The sequence below is a fragment of the Neopelma chrysocephalum genome, unplaced genomic scaffold, assembly GCF_003984885.1.
Source record: "Neopelma chrysocephalum unplaced genomic scaffold, ASM398488v2 Primary Assembly neopelma1_81, whole genome shotgun sequence".
NCBI lineage: Eukaryota > Metazoa > Chordata > Aves > Passeriformes > Pipridae > Neopelma > Neopelma chrysocephalum.
The window spans coordinates 5,655,850-5,671,852 of NW_020897743.1; the positions used below are offsets into that span (position 1 = coordinate 5,655,850).

At 40.8% G+C, this 16,003-nt stretch overlaps 1 long non-coding RNA gene across 2 annotated transcripts in view; it reads right to left on the bottom strand.

Annotated features, from left to right (window-relative positions):
* Positions 1 to 1,774: 1,774 nt before the first annotated feature.
* The window catches only part of LOC113970967, a 21,468-nt gene continuing 7,239 nt past the window's right edge, over positions 1,775 to 16,003 (bottom strand). The window contains exons 2-7 of one of the 2 annotated variants that reach the window (XR_003535400.1): positions 11,169 to 11,526; positions 10,469 to 10,634; positions 6,838 to 7,007; positions 5,975 to 6,054; positions 4,375 to 4,499; positions 1,775 to 3,765 (exon numbers count right to left, since the gene is read on the bottom strand). This is a non-coding gene — a long non-coding RNA (uncharacterized LOC113970967). The remainder of the gene's footprint in view (positions 3,766 to 4,374; positions 4,500 to 5,974; positions 6,055 to 6,837; positions 7,008 to 10,468; positions 10,635 to 11,168; positions 11,527 to 16,003) is intronic. The other variant, XR_003535399.1, reaches the window with a different exon arrangement.

A 16,003-nucleotide genomic window follows, 5' to 3' on the forward strand; every position in this document is an offset into this window, starting at 1 on the left:
ATAATTATTCAGGGTTGCCAATTAACCTACTTAGCAGGTCACACAGGTAACTGGCATAGATTGTGTCAAATCTCATTATTGGGATAATAATTTAATCAGCCAGTGCATTGACTGAAGGCCAGAGAATCTGGAGAATAAATTAAACAGGAAAATAAAATCAGGACTTAGACAGACATTATATTTAATACACAAAAACAGTTTATCACACAAACTTACAAAGCATACCACTCACTAGGAGAAACCCAGTAAAGTCTGGGGTGGGGGTTTTCAATCACAATAGCCAGCATGAGCAAAAAAAACCGTTAAATGTTGCCTTGCTTCTATGGATATGATAGTTTAACAAATGAAGAAGCTGTGAGCATGAGTGTTATTCTTTAGCATTTAAAGAGCCAAGCAATGCAATTGCCTTTAACGCAGTGTTACACACCAGACCTTCCCTGGCACATCTGCTTTGTGATCTATGTGGAACAATCCTGGCCTCTCCTTTCCCATATATCCCAGCCTTTTTCAGTTCTTTGTGCCTGGCATTAGAGCAATGACAAAGGAATGTCAAGTAAGAAAGTCACATAATGGACAAAATCATATTTCTGGATCTTTCAAGGACAGGAGAGAAGAAAAATTACAATAAGTGCAATTTTCAGTCATAGAATTGGTGAGAAAGCTGAGCTTTCTCTACACAGTAATGCTCTGCATTTACAAAGTGACTGAGTAAATAGGAGGTAGGAAGTGTAGAGTCTGTCTGGAAGTAGAAAAACCATTTTGTGGGCAGATGGAGAAAGACCTACTGGAAGGAACAATAACATGTATAAAAAAGGGTTTGATACATACAGGTTACATGTGAGTTTGAAGCAGATACATACTTGTATCTTCTTCAAAAAGATGCGCAAACTTGACTAGTAATTATCAGTTTTAGTATTCAAAAAATAGACTGAAGAAAAAATACCACTACTAGTTAGTCCTGAATGTGTGAGGTGTAAGGAGCCCCACAGAACTGACAAAAGTACACACAAGACTCCAGAAAAGATGACAATGTGGTGAACCTGCCCTTGTGTTCATGGTCTGTTTCAGTGGTTTACTGTCTACAAGAACAAGAGGGTTATAAAAGAAGCCATCACTCCTCTGAGCAGTGGATCATTCAGTTTAAACATAGCTCATAGATGTTATAGCCAAGAATTACAGCACACTGTGCGCTGCTCCAGGACTTGTAATTTATTCACTCGGCAGGGAAAAAAAGTGACTTCAATCTCAGCTCATGATAGGCCTGTAAAATGAAAAACAGCCAGTATGCAAAAATAGCCAGTGTGCCAGGAGTGAATGCTGATCTCCCAACTAGATTTGTTTTCGTTTGGTATTTTATATAACAATGAGCAAAACCACATGCTTAAGTTACTAGGTGTGACCTAGACCACTCACTTATGTTGTCAAATATATTATTTTGAATCATAAAGCATCTTGCCACTGAAGCAGTGTATATTATAGCAGAAAGACTGAGCATATCTATTCCGACTCTGGAATTACAGAAACAGCATGCAGCTCTGAAGTGTCTGTTTAACTAATCAATAACTTCTTAGAACTTTTTTTTCTTTTAAAAGACTAAAGTAGGATAGCACCATTCGTGGATGCTACCCACTAGTTCAGGAGTGTCAGATAACAGAACCTGCCTGCAGGGGAAAAATCACTTTCACGTAATTAGTAGAAAACTTAACATTGATGAGTTAAACTTTCTCATTAAAACTTCCCTTGATAAAAACGCAACAAGCCTAAAGATAAGAGCTTTACTTATTTATTTATTTTAACATAAAGCTCGAAAGTACTGGATAAATTCAGTGTAAGGGCCTCTCAGGATACGTCAGCAGTTACAAAAGGCCCACAGCTCCCAGTCTGCTTTTCTGGTTCTTCTGAATATTTCCAGCTCACTGCCATTTTTTATATATTAGGTACTAAAGTTATAAACAGCTAATCAAATTACATGGGCCAAGATCACAGTAAAGAGTGATGGTAGATTAAGAAACTCCATTAGAATACTGAATATTACACCACCTAGCCATCTAGAAAAATCAGATTTTATAAATGCTTTGATAAGGCAAAACATTATTGACCCAACTCCATGATGGTCTAGAGAGCCAGCATTTCAGAGGTTAGCTTAGGACACTCATATAGCCTAGGCAGCATGATTCCATAGTGTGAAGGCAGGATATATTCTAAGCAGGGTTTCAAGTCCAGATGGAGATAAGCCCAAGAGCACATAGCAATATGGATCCACAGGTGCACACTCTGCTGTAGCTGTGAGGGACTTGCAGAGACTGAACATACAAAAACTGCATCTTCTTCAAAGACAGACTGTTCTGCATGAAAGGTTCCCTCAGTGATCTCTGGGAAAAGGATCAATGAGAAACTTTCGGCTTCCCTTGCATTTATTACATTTTCCACCAAAAAAAAAAAAAGTCTTCTATTCTTCTCTTATTTATAATTCACAGTTTGTAATTTTCACGAAAGTAATCCCATTACACTGTTGTCTTAGTACCATTTTACAACTTTTCATTTTAAAACAGTGTTTTCAAATTACACCATTATTACTTCAATTGACAACAGTCACACGTGTATTTGCTAACTACAAATATCATGAGAAGAATTACTAGCTGATATTAAAGAAACATAATACAGTGTGATAGCATTTTGGACAGATCCAGACAGGCTAAAATGTTACTCAACACCTCCTCCCAGTAGTGTGCAGGCTTCAATGCTCCTGGTCAGTACTAATCTTTCTCATTCCTCTCCTTACCAGACTAACCCTGACTCAGTGCCCATTCACCTGTAGAGGTGATGTTAATTTGCTGACACGCAGCAAACTGAACCATACACCCCTCAGAAAGTTTGGGTAGGGAACAGCTCCTTCTCCTTCTGGCGGAAATGCTGACTGCTCACAGCTGCTGACTCCCACTGAGAAGAAAACAGCAAGCAGGCTTTAATCAGAAGAGGGTGAGACAAGGGAAAAGACAGGCACTGAGCCTCCCAGGGTTAGAGCAACTCCTCCCCAAGGCAGGCACTGCGATGCTTCCCGGGGTCTGCCCCTGCCACCCCCCAAAATAGAGCTAAATCTGCTGCAGGGTGGCTGCTTTGCCCTGTTCCCCCTCCCGGCCCTCACTTCACTCCCTCCTCACAGAGTGCTGTCTCACGGGGCAGATCAGCTACAACCTACTGGCACCCTTATCTGAACATCTACCCAGATGCCAGGGCTGGCAGAGCAAAGGGCAGACTGTTTTTTTTTTAATCTCATCACAATTGCCTGTTTCTCTGGACAGCAAAAATGGTATTAAATCACTGCAAGCTGTGAAGAGCCTGGACCACTCTATCCCACTCCCTAGGCAAGCATTTTATCTCAGGTTGTATTTTTTACAAATAGATACTATATATTATACTCAACACAGAGCACAGTAATCCCTCTTCAAGCCCTGGTGAGAAGAGCAGTGTTGGAAACTTGGTCTAGGACCCAAATTAGTCCCATATAACTTTCCATGCTGAAGGTGTCACTGGCTGCCTGCATCTGTGCTGGGCAATGCTGGCTCAGGAAGCGACAAGTCTTTTGGGCTAGGGCTGCAGAACATGGCTGATTTTTTGTTTGCCTCTCTGGCTTTCCAACTGCTCACAGAAGAAAGCTTTTATCCTTCAGTAAATGCACAGCTGAACTAATACATTTTCAGGGATTCACTGCAAAAGGACAGTTTACTTCTCAAGATAACACTAAAGATTCACAAGTGTAAAAGCCTGGAACAAAATGTAGAACATTTTAAACATAATGCAGTGAATAACCACCAACTTTCCATAATAATCATCATTCAGTGAACTTATTAATAGAATAAAAGCAATATTGAAGCAAATACATGACCTTTGACACGAAAAATGGGTTGCATTTCATATTACTTTACTTAACTGCCCCTTTCTTCTCCTACCAAACAGAAGCTTTATTGACAAAATGTGCTCTGGCAATTTAGTCTGTAGACTTAAAGAATGTGCAGCTCTGGGAAAAACTGAATTATGGGTTCTATTTGTGAGATGAGGAATGGCATGTAATAACTTAATGAACTGGAAGTTTATTAGTTGTAAAAGAGAGAACTAATGGAATGCGTTGTCTATCAATCTTTTTTTTTAACTCAGAAATATTCAGGTGGGTAAGTGCCACATCCATTATGCATTTATTATCTTACTAATACCAACGTGTGCTAGAATCTCAGCAAGCTACAAAAATATGTCTCAGCTCCTAATTTAATGCATATTTTATTAGTCAGTTTGGGAGGCTCTATTCTAAACCCAGCTCTTCAAAATATCTACTCAGATATTTGGCCAGCAAAAAATTCACTTGAACACAAGAGGTACCTGCTCATATCATCCAAAGGTGCAGCCTTTGCTCCCTGTCCAGACTGAATCCATCAAAACTGGGGAGGGAAAGGAATTCACACACAGTCACAATGACAGCTGCCTTTCAATAGCTATTTATTGCTCTAGAGACACATCAATACAAAGGGACAGTGAGATAACAATTTTAACAACATGTAGAGAGACCAGTCTAATGTAAAATGAAAGAATCAAATCCTTGGCTATTAAAGAAGTCTTCTCCACTTTGTAAAATAGAGGGATTCACTTCAGCTGCACTTTCACGTGGACTTATTTATTGTGCACAATTTAATGATTTGCCTCGAAATCATTTGGACCATGATACTTATGTGTGAATATGCACAATGATGACAATAATAAAGTAGTTTAAAATCTATTACAGTGCTTTTCCCAGTCTCTGCTGATATTATGTCTTAAAAACACAAGGTAACAAATAGAATTTAGCCCTAAATAAATACATAAAACATGTGTGCAAGAAACAAAAAATGACAGAGGGTAGTAAATTCAAAGTTCAAGTCAATGTATATGAAGGTATAGGTAGAACAAAGCAGTCAGGTTCTAATCTATTACCGCCAATATTTCATATGCTACATAGATCCTTGGTTAATTGCAACTTTGACCCTGCAAAGGATCAATCTGTTTGCTTTGATTTTCTTTTCCAGAAATAAAAATAAGCAAGGAAAGAAAATCTGCATTCATTTATCCCTCTAACAGGGTCCTATGGGTGGCTTTTTTTGATTTACTGTTTCTATTTTCCACGTGGCCAGTCTAGCAGCAGATATGTTGCACACATTAGGCTGTTTAGAAGAACAATCATAGCCATTCCACTTAGTCAGGTATTAGCATCCTACTGACATATTAGACCAATTTAATGCATTTTTTTTCTTCATCCATTTATGTTTCATCTCAGAGGTCCAATACAATGGGATTTTGAACTATCCGTGCTGAGCACAATCAAAGGGCCAATAATCCAATAATTTGATTTTCTTGCTAAAGAGAACAGAAGAGAGGGAAAGCCACCTTTCCCTTGCTCCAGCAAGTGAGCTGCAGGCCTGCAATAGGTTTTAAGTTTCCTGTGTAAAACACACCCCAAAGGCCACAGAAGGCCACTTAAATACAGCTTGGAGGGCATAAGTGGAACATGGCTGTGGCATGTTGGCTTTCTGCCCAGGAATAAATTCCAACCATTAGCATCAAACACTCATCCTGAAGCTCTCAAACTGAAATTAAATGCCATCTATCAAATCAATAAACAATAATAAATTAAAGTAGCAGAAGTAAATTAAAAAAATAAATTGCAGTAATTTTGACTGTGGATCATCTGTTCTGGACTGCACCCCTCAGATTATCTTTCAGCCTATTTTTTCACTACTGGATTTTTGCACACGCAAAACAGCCCTCGAAACACAAATTGAATTTATTCATGGTCTACGTTACTTGTTACTAAAAATACAGTTTTAAATAATGCTTGCTTTTCCCATGCAAATAATTTTGTTTACTTCTGCTAGTCATAGGTTGAGTCTAAATGAATTGGATCTAAACAAGAATACAGACAACAACAATTAAGCATGCAAAAATATACCTTTAGATGCCTCAGGTGGAGCTGCACATTCTGGTTTAGGCTGTCAAGGAAAATTTCAGCAGGCTTCAGAATTTGGAGAGCTGTGAATTTAAAATGAATTAGTCCTTTAAAAGTGCTCAAAGGAAAAGCAAGCTGTATTCTGGGATAGATTCTAAAAGGGGGATTTTCAGTAAGCAGAATTTAATTACCTAACAAATTTTGCCACAAAGTCCTGGCTAAACCTTCAATTTTTGTGAAGAAGAAAAAAAAAACCAACAACCAATTCAGGGAAACTATTATGCTTTATCTGAATCCCAGCTATTACAGCAATAAATTCAGCCTTGTGCTGCAATGGGACAGTATTAAAAAGGAGAGCAAAGGGAAATATCTCACTTAATATTAGTCTCATTTCCCAAAACAAGTTGACTCTTCCCAGGAACTTCTCCCCAAAACTTCCTTAGGGTATGAAATAATTGGCTATTAACCAGTGTGTTCTTGACCCAAAGAATGGAGCAGAAAACATGCAAGACTTGTCTGGATTACAAGGAGAAATAAAAGACAACTTAGGGTAGACACATACTGACTGAGCCCATGACTCTCTGCATTTTGCTAGTTGGGACTCGGAGGGTTTTACCAGGGAAAAAGACTTGAGAAAAAGAGTAGGCAGAAAAGGGAGAAGGGAAAACAGAATGGCACCACCTTTTTCCTTTTCAGATTTATTTTCCCCTGCCTTCTTGCCCTGCAATCAGCGTGAAAAAGAGAGACTGCCACATCCATAGCATCATATTGCCAGTGTAGAGGGCATCTTGTCTCAACCCAAAGCAAAAGAGAAGTTACAGAAAAAGTGTCTGCAAACTAAGAGAAAAAAAAAAGCAAAGTCTTACTTATCACAAATCCTGTGAAGAGTCTTCTCAACAAGTGATAGTTTCCTTTTTTTCCTCTTGTAAATGTGATCACCTGTGACCTCCCAAAACCCCAAGGGCTGCCCCAGCACCCCGAGCAGCCACGCGAGGAATGGCTGAGGATGCCGGCACATGGAGGCAGTTCCCATGCTCTGCAATGATGAAAACAAGTTGTTAGTATGCACCAGGCAGTGCTGAGGGTTGAGCCTGCTGCTAATGAGTGCTGTGCAGAGGGCTCAGGTCACAGTTTTGCTAAATTCTGTGCACTTGGTACACCTGTAAACGCCACACCAACAGGCAGCTGGGCTCACACAAGTGCAGGGCAGTGTAACCGGGGTGCTGGGGCAGGTGTGTGAGCCACTGGTGAGATGTTTGTCCCTCGATGTCAAGTGGTTCATTGGAGCTGGAAAGTGCTGTGCAAGTAAAGAAATCCTTCTGGGGCTGGTTGACCTCCCCTGCACCTGCCTGCTGCTGGAACAGGGTGCAAAGCCTAAATGCTGGCTCACAGTGGTTCATAATGGTCCCCAGTAAGTGTCTGTACACTACAGGGGACAAACAGGAGGCAGTAAAGGTGCTGGGATGGGCTATGATTTTGCTGGCACCACAGACATGTGATGCACTAGCTTGGTAGGATCAGGAGGGGGGTGGTCAGCTGCCATGGAGGGCTGCTATGGATGGATCCAGCTCTTCAGGAAGGACAGGCCAGGACACCAAGGAGGGAGAGCTGCCCCTTATGTGAGAGATAACTGGGGCACCTGGAGCTGTCTGTGCCTTGGGACAGGTGACAAGACAGCTGGCAGCATATGGGTCAGGACCAGAGGGCAGCCCACGCTGGGTGACATTATAGTTGGTGTGTGCTACAGGCCACCTGATAAGGAAGAAGCAGATGAGGCAAATTACTGGAAGCAGTCTCATGCTCAAAGGCCATCAAGGATCAGAGCACTGAAGGAACACTGAGTGCTGCTAATGAAGTAGCAGAACACACACACCCCAATATGCTCCTGGTAGATCCTAGCTTGGCTCCATCTGCCTTAAACAGTGCTCTTCATCCTCTGCATAAGCATTCTGCTGCTGGTCAGAGGATGGTGAGTTCTACCTGGACAGCACAGACCTCTTCAGCATTCCCCATGTTTCCTCGCTGTCTTACACCCCACCAGAATGTTCTGCAGCAGAAAGAAAGGTTCTGTCCTCTCCAGCCTTACCCTGCTGATCGCTGTTTGATGCCCTGGAAGTGTAACACATGTAAACACGATGTGCTGGCTGCAAATTCTGAGAACACATCTCTTTTCACATGGGCAAAAAGGAGGTTGTTTGTGTAGGAAGTGTGTGTATGTACACCTGCTTTAAAAAAAGCTCCCCCACATTTCCAGGTTAGATTTCACTCTATTTCAAAAGCCTTCACCTGCCATATATCCCAAAGTGTCTGAATAGAAAGAAAGGCAATTGGAAAAACTTTACAGACTTCAGTAAAATGAAAAATTACTGTAACAGGTGTTTCAGCAGTTTACATAATGCCTGAGTTCTCACCTTTATTGAGGCTCTTCAGGATAGAGGTAAGTGGTACTCAGCTGTAAGACAGTAAATTTTCATGGGTGATGAAAGACAAGGCTGAGGCTTAATGGGAAAGAATAGTACCCCCAACACAGTGCTTCCCCATTCTTACATCTGTGTGGCAGGAATTTCTCTGACTTTGTTGCAGTCCCCTATAGCACAGAAATATGACAGGCAGAGCCAGTTTTGCCTGTTTTACATGCTGATATAGTGGTAGAAGGATCAGACAGCAAACAGAAAGTCCTGTGGTATATTCTAGAAATGTGGGACCATTTCTAGAGAATCTGAGGGAGGAATTTTAATATATTTTAATATTGGGAAGAGTCTATAACTTCAAACACAAATTAGGACCCTTAATATTCTTTAAACTCCATAGTAAACTTCAGATTCAGTGAGTGCCTCAGGATCTTGCCTTGCTACATTCTTATGCACACCTCCATAATATCAGTGCTTTGCTTATTCCACATTTCAGTAACTTTAAATACATGATGAATTCTCTCATGCTGCAAATTTATCTTCATTGAGCTATCTTTTGATCTTGGGCATTAACTCTGATCAGCACTAAGGCAGAGACAGTCTATCCAATTAGCAGGTGACAGCCTCAGAAGCTCAGGACAGAGCACCTCTGTTGCACTGCCTTCCAGGAGGTTTGACCTCAACAAACATTAGATGAACCTGGCCATGGTATTTGTCTGACTACATCAGCTCCTCTGCTCAGACAGCACTTTGCCTGTGAGCAAAGTAATACACTACTTTCAGGAGGTGCCAGAAAATGATGGCTTTGGGTCCCTAACTTGCTAAGCTCTGTTAATACAGCTTTGTTCTGACACTAAGCAATTACATAAAGCATCTTGACTTGCTCTGTATAAAAGCAACTCATCATCAGATGCTCCCTTGTATGGAATCCAAACAACTTGTTTTCTAACATCAGCAAAACCAAGTCTATCTTTCAAAGGAGATTGGTTTTGTGCTCTCTCTAGGCTGTTTAGAGACTGATGGCATCAAGGAATCTCTGTTTCACACGACAGTTACACTTGGGGCAATGACCATCTTGTTCTGTGTTTTCCCTTATCCAGAGCAAGGGGCTTCTGAGCCATAGTCAAGGTTCCTGGGCACTGCACAGACACCAGCTGTAGTACTGGGTTCAGTGTCAAATAAGCCTGGACTTTGTTTTGCCAGCAGTTTCAAAGCCACAGGGGGAATTCATGACACAGCTTCCATTAGACACACTAGTTAATTGTGAACACCTCCACCTTCAGTTAATCTGTATCTGCTTATGTCAACTGATGCCTGTTTGATTTTACATTGCAAAACCCCAAAGCCATGAAAGCAAGAATGCCAAGACTTGAGAATGTGCTGTAAGCCAGATGAAATCAGTCACTTTACAGATGTTCCTGGATGCCTGAGGATGTGTGAAATGGGGCTGTGCTGAAGAACTCTTACATGACAGCAGGTGTGAAATGCCTAAGTGTGAATGAAACACAGCTAGAATGGAAAAGTAAAACTCCAAGATCTAGTAATGGTCCCGATAATTTCTGAAGCTAAGCCTGATTGGCTGTGGGACTGTATTCCTTCAGCACCTCAAGCAGGTCATTAGTGCTGAAAACGATGTGTGGTCATGTAAACAGAGCACTAGAACACCAAGAGAAATGCAGGAACAGGTGTTCTCACAGTAGCTCCTGCTTGCTTTCCTTGGCCCAGTTGGGAATCACCACACTGGCTTCAGGGGTCTGCAGCAGGAGAGTGCCTGGGTCTTAGTCAGGGGGCAGAGCTACAGAAGCATTGGCATCACTTGCTTTTCAACACCCAATATACAGAAAAGAGAACAAGCTGTGGCTGCCCTGCTGCCATATGCTGCAGAGAGCCTCAATCCACTCCAAGAAACAAAGGAAACTGCAGCATGCACTGGTTCATAAACACCATGAGATATCACCTCACCTCAGCATCACAGCAGGACAACTAGTTTCAGCACTGTTTTACATGGTCATGGCTTCCAGTTCCAACATTTGATTACTTCTGATCACCCAGGATCCCCAAACCACGCTCTAAAAATTGAGTTTACCCCATTTTTCTTTTGCATTCCCACAGCAGTCCCTCCTCTGTGCTTCTACCACTTTGGCTACTTCTTTTTTTTGTAACACAACTGATTGGTCTATCTTGTCAGTCTCTGTCCAGTCTTGCTTTTTCCAGGCCTTTTACATTCAGTATAACAGATCTAAAACCTAGAGCTGAGATCATAAGAACAGAAAAAAAGGATCAAGAAGAAAATCCTCCAATCCATCGAGAACATCACTCTTTCATGACTGAAGTCTGTTGTACAGCAACAGTAAAGTCACAGAAAACTGCTTTAATCTCACATGGAGCAAGGAATACCATTAGAATGAGAAGAGCCATATTATTACTGCTAAAATTACAGTGCCTTCCTTGAACTTGCTCAAACCACCACCTGCCTGGACTATTGCTAAGGGTTAAGGGAACTGAATACACAGTACTTTCTGAAGGGATGTGGGGGAAAGGGCTGGAGGTGAATGTAACACAAGGAAACCTGGAATGGGGAGGAGGACTAAAAATACAACTTTACTCCTCTGCAAAATCAATTCAACTAAAATTGAGTAAAAGAACAAGATGATGTCTCCCTCCTACAACACATTCCATTCTTCATGTATATTGACACCGAAGGGTAAGCATGATAAATAGCTCTATTTTCAGCCACACAAAGAAGAAAGTTATAAGACTGACTCCAATGAACAGTTTTCTCCTACCTCAAACCTTTCATGGTCTTCCACAAGGAGACTGTCTTTGCTGGAACTCTTAGGTTTTGAGAGCCCTCTTTGGGGGCATGGAAGTGATTTTTCTGGTGGCACACGAGCAGGTCACTTAACTATTGTTACTATAACAATACAAGAAGCATGTTTTCATGCAGCAAAAGGCAATCTTCCAGAGAGAGTTGAAAAGGAGAACATTTACCTTTCTGAATCAACAGTAGGGTCAACAGCAGCTGCATAACAGGAACCTGAAAAAAAGAACTGGTTGCTGAAACTTCCACCCCCACCAAAGAGTTTTTGAATGGTCATGTCCTAAACTATTCCTTCCTTCATTTTCCAAAGATAATGTAGCCAACTGAAAAAAAAAAATAAATTCCATTTAGTGCCTAAGTCTGAATAATGTTAGCACTCAGTTAAACAAAAATAAAGATTAGCTCATACTAATATAGAGTAAGTTCTGATGCCTAAATTTTAACACAATGTGCCAGCACTATGCTTATTTTTGTTTAAAATGAGAATTAGAATCTGTCTATCAAAAAGGTTTTTAATAAACTCAAAAGTACACGATATTTTTCCTATAAAGAGAAAAGTGGTCATCACCAACAGAGATGAAAGTAATTAAAAAGATCTTAAAAATAGGGGAAAAAATACAGAAAACAAATTCAGTTAATTCTTCTTTTCAGGATCTAATTAACCTTCAAAACTGAGTCTCCAGCCTTTCCCATGTGTTTCAATGCAATGGAGATTGTCCCTTGCTACAAACTGTAGGTCTGATTTAATGGAGTTTTGGTGGAGGATAAAGACAGAAAAGTCAGTCTGTGGTACCCTCTCTTCGCACTGAAAAGTGCCCAATTCCAAAGGCGAATGCACTCAGCTCAGTCATCCCAATTAAAGTGTCAGCTGCTATTCAGCATAAGCAAAGATAGCACAAAGAATTCAAAAGAATCGGCCATTGCAGCATATTTACAAAGGCAGCACAGCAATTGATGTTGGTCAGGGACAGCAAAGGAAAACACATGTTATTTAAACAAACAGATGTACATACTTACATGTATATATTTACCCATACAGAGCTCACACACACACATATATATTACAAAACAAAATTATAAAAAAAAGAGTAAAAACCCTTTGCTCTCTCTAGGTCATCCCCTTGAATCTTTGTATGAAAGTAAGTGGAGCTACAGCTGAAGCTGTAATATCTGGATGTTGAAACAGGATCTTCTTGCCACAAGTAAAAAGTGTTAAAAATAAATAAATTTTCAATGATCTTTTTTTTTTTTCACGAGTGTCTACAACAACTCATCTAGTATGCACAGCACACTTAAACCCTGGTCTTACACTGATGTCAGCCTGCCAAAATCCCTCATGGCTCTGGAGGAATTCCTGTGCTGAGATGAGGATCCATCCTGATGCCGACCGGGTCATACCCTGCAGTGGTGCCTGGCACAGATCTGCTGACATCTCTGGAGGTTCTGCGTCAGTGCTCGTGGCACTTTGCTACATTCAGGTCAAATCACCTGAAATGCTCCAGCTTCCCTGTTTCCCAAATGCCTACCAGTTACTATATTTTTTTATCAGAAAGAGTGGAAGTGACAGAGAGAGTTCCCTGCCAAAGGTTATCTCCAAGCTCATCGTGTGTGTCCTTCTGCTGCCACATCCAAAAAATCATTAACACCATCTGCTCCAGGCAGGCTTCCCTGGGACTGGTTTTGTGGGGCCAGCATGAATTTCTGCAGGTTCCTGCAATAGGGAGGACAAGCTGGACTGGCACCACAGCTCTGTGTGGACATGGCCAGCCTTCAAATGCTTGTGAAATGATCTTCCAAAGTTCAGCTTTCAGCTGCTACTGTTGTATCCAAGAACAAAAGAGACACAGGCAATTGGGCTCTGCTCAGCAAGAACAAAGCTCACCCAGAGCATTGGGCATCTCCTCAAAGTCCTCTCTACTGGCTTGAAACGTCCCAGAGAAAGGCCAGAGACGTACTGCTCCTTTCAGACTCCCAGAAGAGCACCTGTACTGGTTCTGGGGGCCACTGAAGGGACCACCTCAGGGGGTTTGGGCTAGGTGGATGTTCTGGCTCACATAAAAGGAGCTTCAGCCACTTCTGATGACCCCACATGGATCAAAATTACAGTGGAGGTTGCTGTGTAGTGAGGTGGTAATTTTTGGCTCCTCTTATTTGAGGGCAAATTCACTTCAAAAAGTTTAACACAAGGCATTCATAAAGTCCTTCTTAAGCCCTTGAAGATCCATCTCAATTTCCTCTGCAACACCTGGTGAGGGTTTACAATAAATGGGAATAAAATGGTACACGGCCCATGCTCCTGTAATTGGCACAGTGATGGACTGTGCATCCTTTTAAATATTTGTGAAGCCAGATGACCCAGGCAAGCAGCAACAGGATGCCATCCCAAAGCATAATTATTTTATAGTTTCTATTTATTTTTTGGAATATCAAAATTTATGACAATCACTAAAGCAGATTGATTAAACCCCAAGCATATACACACCATGATGGAGAAATTGTTTTGCTGTCATTCTTAGGAAGCATCTATTTGAAAAGTACAAGGCAATATCAAAGAGCTCTCTATTGATTAAACTTTGAAAATAAAATTGCGCCACTTATCATATGCTGTTTGCAAAAATGCCAATCATTATAATACTCACATAAGCATATACTGCGTCTTCCCCTGAACTCGTTAAATTTATTACTGAGACTCTCTCCTGAGCTGCCTACATATGGAAAAAATATCATTCAGATAACACATTAACATTTATAACCAGTATTTAAAGCTGCACACGGTGCAATCGCAAATGATGAGGGTCTTGTCAGCATTTCCAGTATAAGACTCATTTCAGGGAATAGAGGGAGGGAGGGAGTGGCAATAACTATTTTAAATGAGATCAACAAGAAACCTGACATCCAAGTTGTCAATCTAATTGTACCTGTCCTTCAGAGATAGGTGCATCTTCCATGTCCACGTTCAGTTTAAAGAATTCTCAATACATCATTGTAAACTACCTGGCAAGGGCTGTCATTCTGCTTGTGCATACAGCATCCCACACAATTATAATTCTAGATCTAAATCTTCATGTTACAAAAGCTCTCAAGGTATGGAACAAAAATTATATGACCCCCCTTCTCACAGCTATACTTGCACTCCACAGAAGAAGTAAAGAGATAAGCAAAACAGCTCACAATACAACAATGAGGCTGGTCCATGACTCATGTTATCAGATGTTCCTGCAGTATCAAAACACCAATAATACTGAGTACAAATTTTAATATCAGAAAGGGTAAAAAATAACAACTAAAAATCTGGTTTTGCAGGGAGAAATTTGTAGGTGCAATGCACCTGCCTCAAGCCCAGTTCTCCTACAGGTACAGAGTAAGCTGTGGTTTGCAAAATGAGACCTGTGTAGCTGTTGATGTCAAAGTATTCTGCTAAAAGACAATATATTTAAGACACATGTATTATTAAAAAAATAATTATCAAAAGTAAAAAAGTAGTTGCCATAAGGCAAGAGAGGCTTCAGAAAGACACAACATCTCTAAAAAGGAGGGTACTGAAATGCTGATACTTGACATGATCTGGACCATTGGCCAGTTCATAAGTAAATAGCTCTAAAGGAATTACCTCATCCCTATATAATTCCAGGTGTTGAAGTAGCACCAGCTAGAAATAATAAAGCTAAACACTTCTATCTGCAAAAGGAACAATATTTCTAGTCAGAAATCTCAAATGCTAACTAGTGTAGTGGTTGCAAAGCAAAAACACGGGAGCAAATGCATGCTCAAATGGGTTTTCCAGGTTCCAAGCCAGAGCTGATTACCAAGGCTGGCTGAGCTGTCCTCTTCTCCTCCCAGCTTTACTTGCTGCTCAGTCACAAAGTGGACATAAAAATCTCCTACTGTGCAAAGGCTTTTATTGCTTTACAGGAAGCAGACTGATAGAGGGTAAAAAAAAAGAGGCCATGTAAAGGACGGGCAGTTATTCAAAAATGCTTTGTATGCTTTGGAACGGAAAGAAATGCCACAAGTGTTATGGAATGCATAAGGACACTTCATATTGAGGCCAAATATTCATGCCCTCTTGGCATAGCTGTTCCACTTCACATGGAGTCTCATGGACTAGAAAGACACCACACAAGGAACAAGATCCCCCTGTGTAGCAGTTAGGTAGATACTTATCCTCTGAGTATTCAACAGATTCAGGTGTTCCCTGGCCTCCCCTGGCATGTAGGCTAGAAGGGAGATGTCTAAATATCTTCAGCATCCTAGGCCACAATGACAACAATATAAAGCAGAAGTCATACTAGATGTTCAAGATTTGTGTGTGTTTCTGTGTAACTCCCTGGAGCAGAAGTCAGCTGGAATCCTGGGCCCATGAAGTCAAAGGGACATTAGTCAGTGGCTGAAGTCTAGGTCAGGATTTTATATATGTTTGTATTGTGCTTTGTGCAATAACAACTCAGGGAGCTACTTCAGATGCCAAATAAATTTTAAGGTTTCTGTGGAGATTGAAATACTTTATTCTAGGTGATTCTCCCCCACATATTAATGCAAGCACCATTCTCATAAGTTCTAATTGTCTCATCCATTTCTTTTCATGCCACTTGGAGTCGTACATCACGTTTCAAAGTCAGCATCTGTACTATCAACCTCCACAAAGAGAAATATTATAGGGTATTTTTCAGGTAAATGTTTACTGCTCAGAGACAGCAAAGTTTCTGGCTAGAGTGATGTGGAAAAGACTGCAGGAGAGCAGGAAATATTTTTCTTTAGTCAAAAAATGAAGTCTTTAATTGTCAGAAACTTGACTTTTCT